Source organism: Mustela lutreola, chromosome 1 (assembly GCF_030435805.1).
Source record: "Mustela lutreola isolate mMusLut2 chromosome 1, mMusLut2.pri, whole genome shotgun sequence".
NCBI classification, from domain to species: Eukaryota; Metazoa; Chordata; class Mammalia; order Carnivora; family Mustelidae; genus Mustela; species Mustela lutreola.
In genome coordinates, this window is record NC_081290.1 from 120,134,862 (window position 1) to 120,145,777 (window position 10,916).

Here is a 10,916-nt window from a genome sequence, read left to right on the forward strand (position 1 = left end):
TAAAGGCATTCGAAGTTTTTTAAAGCATTAGTTTAAACTTGACAAAACCTGTATCTGGAGGCAAACTTGAGCTTGACCACTGCTTCAACCCCTCTAACTAAACAGCCTATTTACAACAGGAATAGGACGTAGAAAAAAACTAAAATGATTTTCCAACCCTTCAATTCCAGACTCTTCCTTCAGAATGCAATTTCTTGTCTTGGCTGGCCTTTTGAGCGCTGCCACTGCTCTGCCCATCCCCGTGAGTACACCTCCTCCATTGTCCACTCCATTTCCAGTCTAGAGAGAGTACTTCTGGGCTAGTATTTCTGAGCCTTTCCTGTATATTTTCATTTCATGAAAGAGAAAGGTAGAGTCCAGGAAAACTCTAGAATCGGGAATTTATCACTCGTCTTCAGCCCAGTGGTCTTCTCAGGACAAAGCTCAGTCCCATGTGCCATCTGCCGTCTGACCTTGAGCAAGGGGCTGACCCAAGGCTTCCCAGTCTGTAAAATAAGTCGTAAGAGCGACCTCAGAGTAGTGCAAAGATAGTAAAAATGCATATGAAGCCAGAATTCCTCTGGCTCATCCAGTTAGGACTGAAAAATAGGCAGCTCTCAAATAAACTTAGCAAGATAGAACTCCTATTTCACAGTGACCTAAGTCTTAATTATGCAGTTTGAATTGAGTTTCATTTACAATATCTTTACCCCAAACCGTCTCATGTTGACTGTAGCCATGCCTCGCACATCTATACAAATCATTTCTACAAGTGTCATTTGTGTCAGCTGTAGTCTGAACATGTAGGACACCAAGTAGACAAGAAATCCTCTTTCCTGAACTCTTTCTAACCAAGGAGTTTTCAAAGTGAGGGAGCATTCAAAATTTGTGTTTGGGGATACAAAATTTAAATTGACCGTACTACACTCCCTTCGCTTTGAACTTCTGAATGCTAAGAAGGAAATTGAGAGCACTGTTGATTCGAAGATAAAGAGACATGCAACATGTAATGACTCTTACGAAATGTAAATAAAAACATTATTCAGAAGTAAGCTTAAAGGCAAAAAGTACACCTTCTAAATCACTGGACAAAATTAATTCGACCTTTCCCCATTAGATACGCTTTTCATTTCGGAAGTGAAGGTGCACCACTGGTGGGCATACTGCCAAATAGTGTCCTGTTACTCTCATAAAATCTCTTTATAACGAACACTCTATTACCACATGTTGTTTCACCTTGTTGCTGTTGTTTTACAAGCTTGAACAATTTGGAGGAAGTACCAGTGAACAGGTAAACTTCTCATTGTATTTTCAAATGCCGTGTTCATCATTTTTAAAGTTGACAGTTGTCTGAAATGACTGACATCATGTTTCTTTTTACAGAGATTTGGCTTTTACCCACTGCCAGGACCGCCATTTTTTCCTCCGATCCTGTTTCCCCCACCTCCACCTCCACAACTGCCCTTGGTAAACATGGGTTTGAAGAATCTCAAATTCAAAAAAAAATTTATTACTTAGATGATGGTTGTTAAATTTCCCCAATTTTCACATACTTATATGAGGCTTAATTTCAGGTTGCCAGGCATCATCAGCTCTTCACACCCCCACACAGCATAGCCTGTGGCAGAATGTGACAGGAGCCAGCAGATTTCCCCCTCTGAATATTCAGTGACTTCTTCCAATGGCTCTCTCTCTCTACACTTAACCATCAAAAAAGTGTTCATACTGAATTCCTTTGACTTTGGAGAGCCTAGTTGCTCTTCATGAAGAAAATACCTCTTTTAGTATTTTTTCCTAAATCATCTTGCTGCTTTTTTTCTCAAAAGTTTTTTTTTTTTTTTTTTTTTTGAGCTCTTTGTAACTTCCTCTCCACAGGTGAAACAATATAATTATTTTGCTCTTCCTGTTAATTCCTCTCCAATCTCTCCTAATATCTGGATTCTTGTAACATTTTTAAATAAAGGCCGGAGAGTGCTAAATACATACTAGAAATTTCTTCACTCTCTATGGAATAGTTACACTGGTACAGATAGGTAACGTTCATTTGATTAATATTTACTCGTGTCTACTGCATGATAGGGTCTCTGGAGGGAAGGAAATACAAAAACGATGAGATATGTTCCCAGTTGGATGAGAGAGATGCATCAGTGTAAAAATGTATGTTGATAAGTGCTTCTAGATGTAAATACAGAGTTGATTTGGGCTGTGGATGCAAAGACTTGATTCACAGAGGAGACGTGCTCTGAGCCCGGTCACAAGGGCCGAGGAGTGGCTGGGATTCCGCAGGCAGAGGGAACAGTAAGTGCGCCGGACGGACCTGACAGCGACAGGACAGTTTGGGCAAATGACCAGTACAATGAGGCTTTTGAAAAGTTAACACACATTTTAAAACAGCATCTTGCTCAACTTCTTGTCTACCACCTATTTTGAAAACAAACATGATTATGTATAATTTTATATCTAAATGAAATAAATGAGTTTTATAGCTAAATGAAATAAACACCTTCCTTTTGCTTGTATTTAATTTAAACTGTTTATTTTGCAACTTTAAGTAGGCTTTTGGAAATTTGTCACTGAAGTTACAGTCCTCAATGGAACAGTCTTTCCCTTTAATGTTTTCACATATCCTAAATTTCTAAGTACTTGCATTTATCATTAGTTGCTAATTAATTGCTAATTTTGGTTCAGTCAAAGCTAGAGCATTGTTTTCCTTTTTTTTTTTTTTGGCTGAAATTTAGTAAGATTTAAGTAATGCAAAATCCTGAAGTTTTGGGGTTATAATCAGAATGTAGGTATCTCGGTTAACATCTTATGGGAAATCTGGGCGGCAACAGATCACTAGTATTTGAAATGGAAACTTCCTTCCACCAGATGGCAGAGTGGTATTAAAAAGCAAAGGAAAAACTACTCCAGAAAAACTGGTAAATTTGCAAGCACTATCAAATGCATAAGATTCCTTGACTTTCGATTTAACTAAGCAAAACAAAAACAAAAACAAAACAAAACACATACCTCTTGAGAGAAACAAATAATTTAAAATCCATTAGACTCTAAGCTCCACCAAGTTGAAAGTGGGCTCCTTGAGAGCATAATTGCTCAATAAGTACTGATGGAGGATGGAAGGATAAATGAGTTAATGAGAAAAAAAGCTAAAACAAAATTTTGTTTTATTCACAATTCACTTTCTTCTCCCTCTTTTTTTGTAGATTCCAATTCCTCTTCCTTTTCCTCTTCCTTTTCCTTTTGATCCAAATCAGGTAAGTATACTTAAAATTTCCTTTAAGAAAGTATTTAAATGAATGAAACAAATGAAACAAAACAATAACTTGAACATTCTTTAGATTTAATTGGAGAGAAACCTGATACCAGGGATTAATAGTCACCATTCTCTTTTGGACCTTCAGTTATTGGTATTTTATCAGGTTTGGGTTATTTTATATACAAATCTCATATACCCTTGCAGACTGAACTACCTAAGACCTGAAACTTTCCTTGATCGTGTGGAAGGAACCCAGGAAACTAGTACAAAAAGCATTTGAAGTCAAATATTCTAGGGATGCAAACTCTGCCATTTCATACTCTGGAGTGATCTTGAATTCCTCTGAGTCTTACTTTCTTCTAGAATATAAAATAATGAAAATGAATGACTTACAAAATCTATTTCCCTTCTAAAATCTTATGCTTATATCTACCATTAATGAGAGGAAAATGCATTCTTTTGAAATGAAATCCTTTAAACTGGATTTAAGATTATGGCCACGTTATAAAAGGATTATTTAAATTTCATTTTTGACAGAATTTTGCTGGATGGGAGGACAATTACATATGATAAGATTGATTCAGTCATAAATCAAAAAATAAGTCATCTAAATTAAAGCATATTAAAACTGAATTTGTTAATGATACTCCTATTACAATGATGGGAAATGACATTCATTAAGGTTTTCTTTCATAAAAAAGTGATCCTAAAATATAGTCTTTTTCCCAACCTAGTAAGCATAAGTTTAATGACTTTTTCAAGAAGTCCCTGCTATGTTTGGAGACCACAAAAGACAAAGTGGACTATATGCTTCCAGAGACAGCAGGTCTGGGGGGAGAGAGTGGGGGGGTTACTTAAAATATTAATGAATATGATTCTTAATAACAATTTTTAGAAATGTAAGAATTCTAAAAAGCATGTTTTCATTAATCAATCTAATATAAAATCATTAACACAGACAAGAGAGACAAAATGCTGAATTACAACTCCTTCATTATTTGACTATTTCCTTTATTCTAGGTCCTGACACTTAATGACCTTATAACGGTAAATATATCTGCCCTATTAAAGTATAAAGTTCAAAAATGCTACATGCAACTGCTTATATGAGAATTACTATCTTTATTAGTCTGATTCATTTGGAAACAAAATAAAGCCCAGCTGTTAAATTCAAAGCGAAAAAACAATCTCAGTGCATATGGACGGTTCTACAGTCAATTCTTCAATTCATCCAGACTATAAACTGACAAAACCACCTCTTTGATCACGGATGAGGGTGAAATTGAAGAGTCAAAAGACTTAGACCTACAGGGTAAATTGCTTTAGAGAAATTAAATAGACTTGATTATTTCTTCATTAACAATGCATTAGCATAAACACATAATACATTAAAAATTATCAAATCTAAATTCCAACAGATAATAATTTTTTTTAATTTTTTTTTTTAAGATTTTATTTATTTATCAGAGAGAGAGAGGGAGCGAGCACAGGCAGACAGAATGGCAGGGAGAGGCAGAGGGAGAAGCAGGCTCCCTGCTGAGCAAGGATCCTGATGTGGGACTCGATCCCAGGACGCTGGGATCATGACCTGAGCCGAAGGCAGCTGCTTAACCAACTGAGCCACCCAGTCGTCCCATAGATAATAATTTTTTTAACTGAAATGCACAAATTCAACTTCTTAATGAGGCCCTTTATTGATACAATAAGTTACTCAGAATCTTAATTTATGAAAACTCAGGAGAAATACCTGAGTGGATTTTATAAAAGAGAACACTAAAAAATTCCATTTCCTCTAAAAACATACTTTTCATATTTAACATTTTCTGAAATCAAGACAAACCTTGCAATAGATACATACTTTTATTCTAAGATCTTTTTCTTTGAAATGCCATCATTAACTAAAATGTAAGTTATACAATCGGTGGTATCTTAGAATCAAAGACATGCATGTTTTGTAAAAATGTCAAAAACTTGGGCCTAAATCATGTGTGCCTGAGAGAAAAATTTTCCAAACTGAGACTATTTAAAGCCAGCCATCTTGAGGAATATTTAAGTGTCCCAGAAACTTGAGTTCAAACAGCTTCTGAGTCTACCCAATAAGAACTTTAGTCTCTTTAGTTCAAGTGCTAGTGCTCTCCCTACAATCCACTCTGTTTAAGCAACATTATAGTCCATTTCCAAATGGCATAAAATGGCATAAAAATTCTTGCATATTTCTAACTAAAAATGTTTTAGAAAACTACCTTCCATGAATAATTACTGATGATTACAAAAATAGCAAGTTCACCTCTACATCAAACATGGCTGAAAGACCACTGGCCTGTGGTTAGAAAGCTTCTACGCCCACCTTTGCAATTAAATTATCTGTGTGACCATGGGTAAAAGTATAGTTTACCTCTAAAGTCTCTCCCAGTGAAAATACTGACTTCTCAGACACATGACTCATTCAGATGACCGGATCTGAACACTTAATACCTATTTATACTTTCCTTTACTGAACTTCTTGAAAGTATTATGGGCTGGGACATCTGGCTTGCTTAGTCAGTAGGGAATGTGATTCTTGATCTCAGGGTCACGAGTTTGAATCCCATGTTGAGTGACTACTTGAAAATTAAATCTTTAAAAAAAAAAAAAAAAAGTGCTGGTGCCTGGGTGGCTCAGTGGGTTAAAGCCTCTGCCTTCGGCTCAGGTCATGATCCCAGGGTCCTGGAATCAAGCCCCACATCGGGCTCTCTGCTCGGCAAGGAGCCTGCTTCCCCCTCTCTCTCTCTCTGCCTGCCTCTCTGCCTACTTGTGATCTCTGTCTCTCAAATAAATAAATTTTTAAAAATCTTAAAAAAAAAAAAAAGTGCTGTTGGCCAGTAGTCATTCTGTGAAGAATTCTTGACAGAATAATTTACAGAACTGCCTTATCTTCAGAGCCATAAGAATTTTTTTTCTCCCAGTGTTCCTAGTTAAGTCAGAAAGCAAGAAGAGGCCCAAGAGAACAAACACTACCTCAGGTATTACCCTTGCCTAAGAGAAAATTGGGACAGTTTTTAGCTTACATGTTCTTGCATATGTGCTGGGATGGACAGCTCTGCAAATAGAGGGATTAGCCTTCTTTCAGTGGTCAATTTCTTCAGCAAGCTGCCAGTCTATTAAAACAGAAGGACCTGTGGAAGCTACAAAGCAGTCCTTTTCCAGTGAAACTGCTTGTCTAAGGAGACCCTCAAAGCAAAGTATTCATAGTTGTCCTAAAATTTTGGTTCAAGTATCATTCACATAGGGAGCTTGCATAATTTAAGAAAAGTAGCATTTGCCTGGATGTGTACACAGCGAGTTTTTTTTTTTTTTTTAAGATTTTATTTATTTGAGAGAGAGTGTGTGTGTGAGAGGGAGAAAGAGAGCATGAGAGGAGAGAGGTCAGTGGGAGAAGCAGACTCCCCACTAAGCAGGAAGCCTGATGTGAGACTCGATCCCGGGACTCCAGGATCATGACCAACTGAGCCAACCAGGCGCCCACACAGCAAGTTTCTTTCTTTTTTTTTTTTTTTTTAAGATTTTATTTATTTATTTGACAGAGAAAGAGCACAAGCAGTGGGGAGTGGCAAGCAGAGGGAGAGGGAGAAGCAGGCTCCCCGCTGAGCAGGGAGCCCAACATGGGGCTCGATCCCAGGACTCAGAGATCATGACCCATGCCAAAGGCAGACGCTCAACTGACTGAGCCACCCAGGCGCCCCCACAGAGCAAGTTTTTAACCATTCACATCAATCCTATCTTTTAGATTATAGTGAATATAGTTACAAGAAAATAGTTTTTTGAATTAAGGAAATTTAAATCTAGATATTGTGTATTTATTTTAAAATTTACACCATATAAATAAAGCACTAAAAATGGAATTAATTTTTCAACAAAACAAAGATTTTTCATATGGAAAATATTTTAGCTTACATGTGGACCAAGTTAAAAATAAACCCACTGACAGCTCTAGCACTGATCATTGACTTTTCTTTTCAGTTAATCACTTCTATTTTGAACCAACTCGGGGTAAGTTCACATTAACTTTTAAGCTATTGTAAACTACAAACCTATTTAATGGACTGAAAAAGTCTTTTTTTTTTTTTTTAGGGTTTCATTGGGGTAAGACTTTATTTCTATGATTTTATTGATAAAAGTAAGTGACATTTAATCTCAGAAAAGGTAAGAATAATTCTCCTGAACTATAAAAACATATGGCATAGTCAAACCCAACTGACTTACCCAAATTAGAACTTCTGAATTATAAACTCCTGAGATCACAATTTCTGTAGGTCTAAAAATGTATTATTTTCATAATGTCCATAGTATGTGACAAAATTTCAGCTTACAGAAATATATGCAATAATAGGTTAATAAATTTCAAGCAGTAAATTTTACCTCAACCTCGTTGTTTTATGAACAATTCATGGTAAGCAGTGAAAAAAGTCTGTTGTGAAACTACCACATCTAAAAATGGCCTGATTTCAAGGCAAGGCAACACATCTCCGTAACACAAAAGCATCAGCTTTGCTGGATGGCAAGGCTACAAACCTTGAAACTTCCCACTTTGATTCTCATCCAAGTTTGCTTTCATTTAAAATACAAAAAGTAGGTATGTTCCTTTTTTAAATACCTGAATTAATGTCAATGAAGTCTATACAGTATTTAGTTATTTTAATCTACCTTGAGAGAAGCTGAGTCAAAATAGTCCCAATCCCAATTTTGAGAAAGAAATTGGATTTCACCCAAGTTTTCCTTCTGACAAGTTTCACTGCCCTAAAACATTTACTTAGTATTTCTTACCATTTCAAATGCTCTTATCAGGCCATCAGAAGGCTAGATGGGAGAAGTTAAGCTCTTTGTTGCAGAAAACCCAGTTGAGGGTTCAATTTATCAGCGCTTCGGGTGTAACAGAACCACATTATTTTCTACCTCCCAGTACACATGATTACACCAATACTAACCCAACACCAATAAATTAACTGTAGGATGGGAAACATGAGTGGAAGCAAAGAAAAACTTATGGCAAAAATACCTTCATATAATAACTATAGTCTGTAATGTTTATTTTGGCAGAAATAATTCTCTATGTCAGAAGTTATATACAGTAAGTACAATCTCCAAATACATTTCAAGCACTATTACACATTTTAAAAATATTTTTACCTTAAGAGTTTAATAGTCTCAGGTCATGTCCATATTGATAAATTAATAGTTTGAGGAAAGGTGTACTGATGAAAGCAGGTAATTAACCTATTCAAATTCATTACAAATGCTTTCTTCAAAGGATGCATTTTTAAATCAGTTTATTAAAACTTCACAAATATATTAGAGTGTAATACTACCCACCATTTCTTATACTATAAGAAAATATAGCATTTAGCCTCTAAAGGTGGTTAGAATTTTCAAGTGCCCTCTTTAGCTACCAAGCATTTAGGTTGTAGATAATTATGGTCTTACTATGAAAGTCCAGCATATTGCTTCCGTTTGAGTTTGAAATGCTTTCAAAAGCTTCAGAACACCTGCTAGCAAGACAAATATTGGCTGATGCCACTTATCCTTAAGATATAACCAAATAAAATGTCTCTGAGCCAAAATTTCAATTTCAACAATGCTAGCTAAACCACACATGGCCCTAAAGTCAAGTCATAAACTCTATCAATATGGATAATGTGAGTAGTCCTTAAGTAATGTATAATCTTCCGAACTGCATGCTTAAAGTAACAAAGCTTCTTCTCCGTAGTAAGGAATACAATACAGAAGAAGTTTATGAACAAGGCAGACCTGGATTCAAATCCCAGCTCTGTCCCTTTCTGAATTAAGCTTGGGACAATTTTTCTAAATATCATTTTCATCTGTGAAATGGAAATAATACCACCTAACATCATGATTGTTTGGAGGATTGAGTGATATAATGTAGATACTCAGTAAGTGGTATCTGTTAATACTATTTTGCTAAATATCTCTTTTAGACAAAAGTATTTCAATAGTATTCCTTACATCTAAAATATAAGAAAAGCAAATATGGAGGTAATATCACCTAGTAATATAGGAGCAGATATTCCTCCATAAATGTCTTAAACTAAAATTTTAATCTGTTTTTTTCTTATTATAGATGATGCTGGATATTTAAAACACTTATCAGAAGATTATCTGCTTCTATCCTATCTATAGTTTATAGTTTTATAATTCTGCATACTTTATATGTCCCAGAGAAAACTCCAAAATGCCATGAAGAATTTATCTACAGACCATGTGCTTTAGTACTTCTTTAAATAAAGTGTTATCTAATATCTTTTCTAATGTCATTGTAAATGTTTCAACACTATTACACATAAGTAAATGTTGACCTTCAGGGAATTGCTCAAACTTTCTTAAGAGCCTTAGTAAGCAGCTTCAATTTAAAGAATTCCATTTAGTGCCAGGAAAAAGCAATCTCTTCTTGCCAAACAGTAAAAGTAGAATCCAAACTGTTCATTCTAGAAGAAGGTCATCCTACATACCACCTAATGAGCAGGTCATCCTAGTCAGCACAAGTCCCTTATTACATAACCACCAGGGACCAGGATTTTATGGATTTTAGAAAATTAATGTCATATTGAAACCTTATAATGCTTCCAGAATGGTCTGAAACAACACCCTGAAATCAAACATTCTAATGTTTCTCAGCAAAACTTACAGTCACAGGAATGGGCAGAAAGCTTCCTGTCAGTTCAGCTCAGGTTTACCACCAAAGTAGTTTTGATACTAAATTGGGGGGGCTAAAAACCTTTTGATTTACCTTAGCCCACTTTTGTCCTCAAGCTACTATAATACTTTTTCCAAATATGGTAAGGGAAACAACCATGACCTTTTTTTTTTTTTAAGATTTATATATTTATTTGACACACAGAGAGAGAGATCACAAGTAGGCAGAGACAGAGAGGGGGAAGCAGGCTCCCTGCTGAGCAGAGCCTGATGTTGGGCTCAATCCCAGGACCCTGGGATCATGACCTGAGCTGAAGGCAGAGGCTTAACGCAGAGCCACCCAGGTGCCCCAACAACCATGTCTTTATTCCCTAAACCTCCTTTTCTTCAGATCCCCCATCTGTAGTCCAGCTGGAAGAAAGGAATTATGAAGGTCCTCACTTTAGGTTGACAGGACTAAATACCACAGGACTTTCCCAATGGGCATCGTATAGCCAAAATGTGATACACCTGCCCATCAGACAAGTATTCTTTTCCTTCCTCTTCCCTGCCTCCACGAGCACCCAGACCATCAACAACTCTTTCCTTTCCTCAAATCATGTTAACAGTAGGCCTCTCAAGAACCTATTCAAATCCTTATCGTTCCCTTCCAAAAAAAAAAAAAAAAATTAATTAACTCTGAAAAGACCTCCGTCTGTCTCATTTCAATTCCTTTCTGAACACTTATTAACAATGTACTGTTTCAGGGGTACACGTCTGTGATTCATCGGTGTTATACAATTCACAGAACTCACCACAACACATACCCTCCCCAGTGCCCATCACCCAGCCACCCCATTCCTCCCACTCCCCTCCACTCCAGAAACCCTGTTTGTTTCCTGAGATTGAGTCTCTCATGGTTTGTCTCCCTCTGGTTTTGTCTTGTTTCATTTTTCCCTCTCTTCCCCTATGATCCTCTCTCTTGTTTCTAAAATTCCTCATATCAGTGAGA